General features: G+C 40.8%; 1 protein-coding gene across 2 annotated transcripts in view; it reads right to left on the reverse strand.

The window, feature by feature from the left end:
* prickle1b (prickle homolog 1b) overlaps positions 1–11276 on the reverse strand; it is a 176101-nt gene extending 164825 nt beyond the window's left edge. Inside the window, exon 1 of one of the 2 annotated variants that reach the window (XM_080190752.1) lies at positions 11188–11276. The gene's annotated coding sequence lies outside the window, so the exon portion shown is untranslated. Of the gene's footprint in view, positions 1–10432; positions 10709–11187 lie in introns of those variants that run through there. The other variant, XM_080190746.1, reaches the window with a different exon arrangement.
* Positions 11277–11649: the final 373 nt, after the last annotated feature.

Here is an 11649-nt window from a genome sequence, read left to right on the forward strand (position 1 = left end):
TTAATCAAACAACACAAACAATTATCTCAGTGAAGTCTGGCAAACAGACTGGAAAGCTGATCTGTTGGAGTTAACTCACAAGTACTTAAGTTAAATTTTAAAATGTCTGCAGTTTTTTCTTTAATATAAAATATATATCAGTCAGTTTGGGTTGAAACACTCTGATGACCACCTTCTTACCATATATGGTTCTATGTATCTTGTTCTTATATAGGACAGATACACACATATACAGAGCTACAAAATGGTGTCAATCTGAGATGGCTTCTACATGAACGTCATACTAATTGAGCTATATTAAGAGAGATATGTGTGGACTGAAGGTTTCAGATACTGAACTGTGTGGGTTCAAGATTAAGGGGGGCCCTGTATTAGTTTAAAAACACACAGAGAGATAAACATTTCACTATATTGTAGAGTTAGAATGTTAATCTGTCTTACCTTCATTTAAAAAAAATACTAAAATGTGTGTTCTATATGCTCCTAAGATTAGTTCGTGAACTTTATCATTGGATAGTTGAGCCATAAAGACCAGGACGGTTGAAAAGTTCCTTGTCTCTGTTAAGTTAACTAACGTGAGCCAGCATGGGGGCAGATGCGGGGAGGGGGGTAGAGTTCTGGCATGGGTATATCATGCGGGAATGGAGGACAGCGTTATACAATGCTCTCAACATCGTTCTGAGACCTAATGATAGAGTCAGGTCATGCTGTGATGCCCACTTTGTCATGTGAGTATCCCAGCAATATTCATATTCCAGCCTTTCTATGTGAAAAACAGCTGCTTGGGGCAGCTTGGTGCCCATGGAACCGTACCCCAGCAACTAAAACTCATAGAACTGTTACTCAGTTAATCCGTCAATCATACCCCAGCAACTGGCAACTGTGGAATCACTGCCCAGTAACTAATACCTGTGAAACTATACCCCAGCAGCTAGTGACCATGGAATGAAACCACAGGATCCAACATTAATGGAGCCAAATCCCAGCAGTCAGTGACCATGGAAGCATACTCCAGCAACTTATTTATTATATATTAAATGAGTGTTTTGTTATATTCAGGTGCTATGCATTAACTGTGGATTTGCCTGTGTTCTAATATATTGGTGCACACTGTAATTAGTATGGATGTGCATGCAGTTGGTGCTCATTGCAGCATATCCAAGCATGTACAGTATCTTCAGGCAATGAGAAAAAAATTCTGTGTGAGAAAAGCTCAGATTGGGTGAAATAACTTGTCTGAAAATGATTTTCATTCATCAGAGCTGCATCACTGTATGCTAATTTTTATGCTTCAATCAAGTTCAGAAAACTCTGTTGGGAGTACAACTTTCAGTGAATTGATTCCAGCTAAGCAGAAGCCTTTTTTCCAAGTCCAAAAGTTCTTTTTCTGGAACTGCCTGGAATTTAAAAAATTTAAATCCAAGCTAACTGTAACCATTTGAAAGATGAGGCCAGAATTGTGAAGTGTGGAGATTATAGAATCGCATGCAACTACATAGCTTCATTTACATTAAGCCTCATTCTTGAAATGTCTTTGGAAATCTTCTTTGGCACATACTCAGCCAGGCAATGCCAGTAACTTATTCAACTGGAAATGTTTTGAGCAAAGGCTAGCCAGAATTGAAAGGGCATAACTGCAAAAGAAGGAATGAGGACCTCAGATAAAGTGATGGGTGCAGGATAAATTTGCTCTGCATGCAGAAAGCTTGTAGATCCCAAAGAGCAAATCTCAGCCCAACTAAAACGACAGTCAGGAAATGGACCGTAAGTGGGTGAAACTGATCCTCTAAATATTGTAAATCAGAAAGCCAGACATGATTTGCAAGGTTAGCCCTTAGTACATAAACATTAGAGCAACTGTAACAACAGAATCTTGTTACTGCACAACACAATCCACATATTTGTAACCCACAGTGAGAGACAAGCATGTCTGGAATATTATCCAATAAAACGTGATGGGGATAAAATGATCTTTGGCAACTTAAAAAATCTTGTTTCCTGGGAACAACCCTGATTTCCCTTAGATCCTGGGGCCCAAGAGCAAGAGATGTGACCAACAATACTGTAGCCTTCTCCACCTTTTCTTAGGGCTGATTTATATTTTCATAACCTCAGGCTCAATAAACTCATTTGCGAATCTGCAAAAGGTCTTAAATGTTAGAGGTAGCAGCTGCCAGGTGAAGTATTTCATTATAATTTTGAATGCAAACTGTGACTCCAAATTCCATTGTCTCCGAGGAAAATATTGTTTCTGTTGCTCCCTTTGTTGAAAACGATCAATAATCAAAAGTGTGTGTTTTAAACTCCATTTTAAATGCCACGATAACTTCCTCTCTAATTAGTTTCCATGTTAAAGCTGTTTCTCATTTAAATTTACCCTCCTGACTGATTGGCCTGCTTTGGAAAAAAGAAATGTTGAAAGCACAAAAGATTTAGTTTGGCTTGCATCACATCTCATAATTTGAAAACGTGACTAAGTGCTTGCAAAAGGTAGCTAAAGCTATAAAGTGCATTACTCCCGCACAAGAAGCAGACATATACTTATATCTTTAATGCACGTATGCTTTTTTTACCCCATGCATAACCTCACCATGTGTTTACTCTGCTGTGACCAGATTGTGGCACCCTGGATAGCCACCCCTCACCCTCCAACACTTCCCATGCCTTCCCCACCCCTGGACAAAGGCTTTATTTCGCTCCTTTGTTGCCAGTTCACATAGCCAGGCATGTTAACCAGCCATTAAGCAAATTATTCCTTTTGCAATATATTTTAATCCTGACATGGATTTCAGCCCCACACGGAATGAATAGTGCTGGGGAAAAAAGCATTTCCCTCACAATGACATACACAGTCCTGGTCTATGTGCAGGACCATTGTTGAGCCTGGGCAGATTGTATAGCCTTTTGCACACAAGTTAGTAGCTCAAAGTATGATAATGCACTGGTATTGTTAATCAACTACTAATCTTTAGTATGTGAGTTCAAATCTGGCAATGAGAATATGAATTGAGTGGAAGTTACCATGAAGCAGTTGGACTGTTGTAAAACCCCAGCCAATATCTTTAAGGGAAGTAAACTGCTGTTGTTACCTGATCTGACATATTAAGGACTCCAGTCTTAAATCAGTATGGTCAACTCTTACTTGCACTCTGAAGTGTTGCAAAAAAACTGCTCAGTTGCTACACTGCAGCAGTTCAAGAAGTCTTAAGATGCCTTTGCTATCTTTAGTCCAGATGCTACTCAGGACATGGTTAACATGCCATCAGGATCCTACTGACTTATGGTACATACTTATGCCCAAATCCAGCATGTACCTCATCCATCATCAAGACTGCTGGCAATAAATCTGGAAATTGGTGAGAAGAGAGTGGAAGATGGAGCTGCCCAATTTTCTGCTGAGGAGACAAGTGTTCCAATTTTTGCATGTCATGGTTGAGTGAAAGCAGCACAACAAACCATTTTTCTGAATGTGTTTCAGAATCTAAGTTCTACGAAGATGTGAAAAAACCAGAGTCATTTATGATGATCAGTCCTGGGACATGCAAGTTGATGACACTGCATGCAGGCAGCTGCTACTGCTTTCATCTTGGTTCAGCTGCAACACCTCGTGTTGCAGTTAGAACTGGCATCAGGACACTGTACTGGCATCATTGACCCCTCCTCACTTCAAGTTCTGCTACACCTTTATTCACCTAGGAGATTGAACAACTTCAGCCAACAGTGCCACTACTCATGATGATCAATTCACACAGTATTCTGAAAGAAGGACTTACCTAGTTTATAAAAATGGCTCACATCCATAAATTACAAAATATTAATTTCCTTTCGTAACAATTGCGTTTGGATAGCACCTAATTTTGTCATTTGAAACTTGCCAGGGAACTCCCTCTTGCTGTGCTGTCCCCGACAGCTGACACTAATTTCATACTATATTTATTGACCCTGCAAGTTCCTTTCAATTGACAGGTTAAATTTTATGCAGAAATGTGGCAGGTTGACCCAAGTCAACGTGTGACAGCACTGTTCATTATGAAGATGAATAGTTATTTTCTGTGCAGACACTTGATTATAAAATGATTTACTCTCAGGCATTGCTGCTACCAGCAGAGCTCATTAGTGCAGAGATGCTACAGAGGAGTGCGATTTATCACTTTTCACTCTGAAAGGCAGCGTTGTCTTGCCACATTTTTTAAAAGTGGAATCAGCTGTCTGTAAATTTAATTACAGAATTAACCATGAGCACAGACAGTATTAGTCACACCATCCTCCTGTTCAGCTGATGTTATGCCTTGTTTTAATGTACCCACGAACTCGCAGGAGTCCAATTCAAAGCCTGAGCATTTATTAATGCCTGTTTGATTAGTTTAGTTTAAAAGTTGCAATGATGCCAGTAGAATTGGACTTAACTGTCCAGCTCAGGCCACCAGGTGAGAGCCTAAACTGAAGTTGGGCCTGTTTCTAAACACAAGTAGAGAGAGTTGGAAATTTGAATATGATTCGCTATGCCTCCTAGTGGACAATTAGATAAGAAGACTTGGATTTTTGTTGTGCGTTTCATGACTTCAGGTTTTACAACCAATGAATTATTTTTGAGGCGTGGTCACCATTGAAAGGTATATAGTGCAGAAACCAACTTGTGTCTGAGTAAAATGCTATTTTTCAAAAAGTCGGTGCAAATTCAAAGGGACAAATGGACTCCTTTTGCACTGTGGAAATGCTATGAAACACTAATTCCACACTGATTCCAAATCTCTAGGAAGAGATCTTGCCTCTCTTTCACCTGAAATTGGTGTATGGATTGGATAAAAATGGGCCATGTTGCTGATGCAGTAATAGTCGGTGCCATTCACTTAGCTACTTTGACATCAGGAGACATTTAATGCTTGTGGCATTTAGCTCACCTACTGCCTGCAGAGCTGTTGGCAACATCACCATGGTCCTCATCCCATTCGATTTAGTGCCACTCAGGCATTTCGCTGTTCAGATTCAGGGTCCTCATCACCCGAACAGGAAAGTTCCTGCCTCCGGCAGCTGCCAGCCTGCCAGAGGTTGGCAGCTCTTAATACTGACTGTATCACTGGGAAAGGATGCTACTGGTGTACTTCAACAGGCTTAGGCTGCAGGATTCATGATGGAGCCCCAGGAATAATGTCCTTGGGGCAGATTCACCAGTGTCAGACAGGGACTGTATAACTATCAGAGATGAGAAATTTCTTCTGTTTGGCAGAATTCCAATTGTTTGAAATTATGGATTTGGATGAATTTTTTTCCCCAAACCTCTGCCAACCCTCAGCCGATGCGGCCCCTGCATCCTTTGCAGCCAAGCAGGGAAGAAAGAATCAGCCAAGAAAATCTCCACCAGTAACAAGCTCAGGAACAGAACTGGGATGCTGTCAATCAGCACTGCAGCAGCTCAGACCCAGATCTCATCACTCATCTCACCTGAAGGGTGCATTGCTGAAAGCTGCTTGGCGCAACCGTGAGGTTTGTCAAACCCAAGAGCAGATTGTGGTAGAGCTCCACTTTCCATGGGCTTTGTTAGGTCGGGTGGCTGGTGGAACAGAGCATGAGTCTCTGTGGAATTTAGCAAGTCAGAGGGGTGCAGAACCGGAGTCACCATGGGGCTGAGCAGGCCAGGCGATACGTGGATGAGCAAAGCCTCGGTGGGGTTCAGCAGGCTGGGTTGTGTTGCAGAGCCTGATGTTTAGCAGGCCAGGCAGGATGAGAGTGAGCAGAGCCTGAATTTCTATGAGGTTCAACAGGCTGGGGGACAGATGATGTGTGGTGGGTTGGTCAGAACCCAAGTCTCCATGTAATTTGGCATATTGGGAGGTAAAGGAGGAACAGAGCCTGAGACTCAAATGTTTGCTGTAGAGATGGGCAGTTCGAGTTGGAAATTTCCTGGCTTGCTACGTCCGCCCCATCAGAAAGGCCACTAAATGGAGCAGTCTTCCATCTGGGGGAGGCAGGTGCAGGATAGAGTTCCCCAGGGAAACAGACCACAGACAGTCACAGGGAAGTACCAAGGTGACCTGATTAAAAGAGCCACCTTGGTTCTCTGGGTCTTCATCCCAGCTATATTGTGAAATTTTAGTCCCGCTAATTCTCAGTCTTCACATACACTCCCCATGCCATCTCAGTAAAATTCATACTCCCCAAACCACTATCATTGCCATTTATAGTCTCCATGCCAAAGTATGGCTCTTGCATGCTCACTCATCCCCATTGTTCCATATAGCTCCATCACAATTTATGCCAAGTTATGGCTCTTCAATGCCCATTCACCCTATATATATTATGTACAGAACCAACAAGCGATATAGTAATAATAGCATGTATGGAACTGCTCAGAAAGAACAACGCATTCACAAATCTTTTTGAAAAAGATTTGCTGTTCCTGGAACTCTATAAAAGTGTCAATCAGATAATTAAAGTATCAAGAGCAGAATGTTCAAACAGTTCACACTTCTTAATCTTACACAAAGAAACATTGAGACATTGACAAAGGAAATTACAGAAAGAAAAAATTATTGTAACGACTTAAAGATGGCAATCAAGTAAAGTTGACTGTTCTCTCTGACTTTCGAAATAGAACTCCATTGAAATAATCCTTTTATTGGACTGTGCTCTCAGCCAAGTCTTATTATGCATGAGGATCATTGTAAGAAATATTTCAGTGGAACTGGATAGCCTCATGATGCATGCTTGGCTGAGAATCCAGACTCATGTTTTCTCAGCAGGCATTTTATTTTGATATCTGGAGAGAACTTCTACATTCACATGTTTAAGTAGCTCTAATAATTATTTCCTTTCTGTGATCTCTGTTGTCAATGGCTCAGTGTTTATTTGCAAAAGATTAAGGAGTAAAGTATCTTATTGATACTCTAATGGTTTGTCTGATTGATACTTTAATAGGGTTGCAGGAAAAGTAGATAATTTTTCAAAAGAGATTTGTGAATGGGCATTTCTTTCTAAGTGTCTTTGTCACTCTGTAGCTCATTTATTACTGTACATAGTGTACACTGAGTGAATTGCATAGTTGAGATGAAGGATATGAAGGGCTATGGGGTGGCTGAGGAGGCATTGAGGACCATAAGTTAGCATTGAGTTGATATGGGAGCTAGAAATGCTCAGGGGATACGTAAGAAGGCATAAATTGCATAGGACAATAAGGGGCCATGGACAGGCTATGAGTTAGCGCTGATTGGGGGTACAGGGTAGAATGAAAGTGGCATGGGTGGGAAGACGAAGCCCCTTTAAACTGACATTTTTAAAGCAGCCCAAATCCAGCACAGGATTCACAATTCCTCTCAAGTTGTAAACAATGAGCTATGGAGAAGTTGGCTCAACTCTACGAAGATTGGATATGGCTAGGAGATGCCCCTCAGTGGAGCCAGCCAATTCAGGATTGCACGTTACGAGCTCACTCCCCTCCCTCTACGTCTTTATGAAAATCTGGGTCCAGGTTTGGCAGGTAGAGAGGATGGGGAAAGGGTTTGGGGAGAAGGGCTGCTGAGTGATTAAATGATTAAAAAGAGGGAATACTGAGAGAGTGAGGGGAATGGGTGGGGAAGAGGGATTGCTGAAGGATTGAGTGATTGGAATAGGGGAATATGTGTAGGATGAGGGGGAGGGATACTGATTATAAAGTGTATGTTGGAGTTGGAGAGAGAGGCTTCACCTAAACTTCTGTCACCAGGGAATATGAAGAGCTTGGCTAAACCTACGTTAGTATATAAAATATTTTTACAAAATGCTTTAAAAACAGATTTTCCTATTGTGTGCATGCAATATGTGAACTTTAATAATTGTACACTGTGTTATTTTATTGCTGTTTTCCTTTCGCTGGCATCTGGAATCACGTTAATTTTCAAGATTTTTACTTTTGTATCCTCGCTCCAAGTGGGCATCGCTGGTGGGCCAGCATTTGTTGTCCATGCGTAATTGTTATTGAGAAGGTGTTGGTGAGTTAAAATAGAGTCACACTGGAAAAAACGTTTGTGAGTGCTGCCAGAGTCCATTACTTAGCTTCAGATATGCATAATCCAGCAAAGTCATGGAATCATAGAATCCCTACAGTGCAGAAGGAGACCACTCAGTCTGTCGAGTCTGCACCAACTTTCCAGCAGAGCATCTTTACCAAGCCCACCTATCCATAACCTCTCCATCCATAAACCCACACATTTATCCTGCTACTCTTCATAACCTATAGATCTTTGGACACTAAGGGACAGTTTAATAAGGCCAATCCATCTCTGTCTTTAATTCGTATCATATGCACTAACTGCTTGAAACGTTGAAGTGCCAAAGTCACTGGTGATTTGACACAGATGCATTGGTCCAAAGATTTGATGGTAATAGAAGGAAAACAAAAGAAAGCTAATCTTTCAACCCTCTTGTAGTCTAATAACTCCACCTATCTGTAATCTATAAGCATTTGCATTTCACGACGGATAAAAAGTGTTACAATTATGTAATTTCTTACCACTTCAGCCACTAAGGGACTTTTTTGTCTTTGCCATTCTGAACTACAAACTATAGTTGATATCCTATTTGTTGCTCACATGACAAATTCATCAAGTTTGAAAAATATCTAATTCATGTGCACTTGTGTTTTGAAATATTTTGATAATGTGTTAACGTTCTGCTTAAGTACAAAGTTTTCTGTCGAACATAGTTACAGTCTTTTTAAACAAAAAATATCTCATTTTAAAACCTTGAATAGTTTGTTTCAAAAAAAGGTCTTTTAACTGAAACTGCAGATCCAATGGATTGTGTTTTTCCACTCATTTGAAAGAACATTTTAATACATCAGTTTTCCAGTAGAGGACCTGTGTGCTTGCTTGTGTTTGGTGGCATTGTTTCACAAACTTGGTCTTTCACTCATTTTTCCCCCTCATCTCCTCTTCTAAATTATTATAAATCACAATTTCCGAACAAGAAGTACTCCTTGTTGCAAGGATTAACATGATGTCAGAATATGAAATTAATTGGATTACAAATCCTTTTCAGTGTTTCTGACAAAACGGTTCGAAAAGGAGTCACAGTGATTCCTCCTGGCCAATTAAATTCTGCTGAAGAAAAATTGGATTAATTTTTGCCTTGAAGAAACTAATTGTGTTACATCAAACACAAAGAATCACAGCTAGAACAGCAAGGAAGAAAGCAACTATGATCTTAAGGAAATATATATATACTCGTTGAAAGCAAACAGGATTCAACACTGAAAATCTTCTGCACTAACATCACACTCTCCTTTCTTTCAGCGATTCTGCCCTCTACCAATTCTGGGATGTTTAAAAATAGTTTTCTATACTTGCAATGTGAGCTATTTTGATTCTCTCCAATCCCTACTATTGGTATTGTCTTTGAAGCTCAGACTGGTCAATTTAAGCCTACAGTAAATTTGAAAACATGTTGTATTGAACCCCAGGCAGTCAGCTTGATAAATGGCCAGTGTTTAGTCTTACAATCCCCTGGTGAGAGTAAATATTGTCAGAGAGAAAGGGCTTGACAAATATTGCGTCACCCTTTTCTGAGCCCTTTTAATTCAAGGAACATCAGTCTGTTCTTTTAGTTCAAACTGACTGCTTAATTCCAAATATATCCCAGAATAGAAAAGGAACATAAAATTGGAAGAGACTGTAGGGAGGGAGAGAGGGAAACTCACTCCCTCCCCTTACATGGGGATGAAAAAAGAATCGCACTGATGATAATGGCGAGAGGGCCGAAACCTTGACATTTATGGCTGAGAATAATAGAAATTGCTGGGACTCGATAGAAAATGACCACTTATCACCCAAGTGACAGAGAACAGCTGCTTGCACATCTGGAGTCTGCTTCGGGCAAACAGTTCAACTCCAGGCACTCGAGGAAAATGCCAACAGCTCCTCAGCCCAGAGACCTTAACACATCGCACTTCAAGCAAAAAACAGGCATTACCAAAACCTTGATAAATCACACTGTTTTGACAGGTTCAGCCTTAGATTAATATTAATACATTGCACAGGTATTCAAGTTCCCAGCAACACGAGTCTTAGTTATAACAGATTGAAGTTTTCTTAAGCCGGCACATATCTAAAGGGGAAAGTTCAATAATGCAAAAATAATTGGACATTCAGTGAAAACAGTCAACAAAGGTCCCTTTGAAACTTTTAGTTTTAAATCTGTGCCTTTCACAGCAACAAGTAGCCAAGGGGCACTTCCCTTTTACACTGTTAGAACTCATTATGTCTGAGAAGGGAGGGTGACATTAAACCCACAGGAGGCTGACATACCACAACCGCATTCAAATCATCTGTCTTGATGAACGGCAAACACCAGACTAATGGAAACTGATACAACTTTTCTGCTGGCACTGATAAAATTCCTCCAGCTATCAGCGAGACATCAAAAGAAAACAAAATGGTAGAAAAAAATCTCATAGACTTACTCCAGTCAAGTTGACATAAGCAGGGGGCGAGTGAGAGAGAGAGAGATCAGATAAAATATTCCTTTTAAAAAAATCGATCACAATTGCATTTGCTGTGAAGACTTTGGTCCGCAGTTGGATCGGGTTGCTCCCACCTCAAACTAGGTGGGCTGTTCAGCATAGAATGAGAGGAGACATTTTTCAGGGTGAGTCTTGAAAAGGAGTGAGAAAGTGCTTGACAAGCTTTCAGCAAGCTGAGTTTGCTTCAGGGACTGGAATAATCAGCTCTCGCTCTGATTCTTTCCCTATAATGATCTCAAGCTTTCCTGAAGACTGAAATTACATTAACATCACTGACTGCCTATTGGCTGCAACACCAAATACCGTCCAATCCAAGAAAGCTGAAATACCCAGTTAGAAAGAAAACGTGGAACAGGAGCCCATCAACAGGAATGGTTCTGCAGCTTCCCCCTTTTTGTTAAAAGGAGAAGTTTCACATTGCTATGCCCCTGTGGAATGATAATTTTCCCATGCCAATGGAATACTTTTATGATTGACTGTGTGGCAGAGATTTTTATCTGTCTCAGTGATGCGTGAAAGATCTCAACTGCACAATTCTTTAATAAGTGATGTTAGTATTTCAAGTGGTACAGCGATCAAACATTTCGGTCTGTCAGTTTGCCAAGTCTGAGAATTGTTTTGCATTTGATACCCGACATTAGTGCCAGCCTGCCAATCTACAGCTACATATTCAATAAAAGAATTACTTTCCTTACCAGTTTATTTTGATCCTTCTTTCTGAATGTGTTGAGCCTTTGTTGTATAGAGTCCAACTCACACCGCTTACCCTCCTGCATGCTAGTGAGATGACTATTGTCCTGTAAACCTTAAGGTTAAATATGGCTCGGTTATTCAACCATGGAAGGCAGTGGAGCACAATCTACACTCATCAGAAGACCACTAACATATTATGCTGCTGGAAGGCATTGCTGAGTAATGTTTAGAAACAAGAGCTGTGGGCGATTTTTGTTTTTCATCCCAAAGCCGGTAATGTTAAAGTGAAACAAGGGCAAACGTTGAAGGAAAAATACATCCTACTGAAGCTGAGCCTTTATCTCGCCCCGAGATTCAGGTGACAGCTTAAAAACTCTTGGCATTTGAAGTGAGAGCAACTGAACTGGCCAGGGGGGAGGAAAACTGTGCCTGCACAACTGGCGACGGGGTGGGGGGGGTCATCA

Source organism: Carcharhinus amblyrhynchos, chromosome 6 (genome assembly GCF_965287045.1).
Source record: "Carcharhinus amblyrhynchos chromosome 6, sCarAmb.v2.hapA, whole genome shotgun sequence".
NCBI classification, from domain to species: Eukaryota; Metazoa; Chordata; class Chondrichthyes; order Carcharhiniformes; family Carcharhinidae; genus Carcharhinus; species Carcharhinus amblyrhynchos.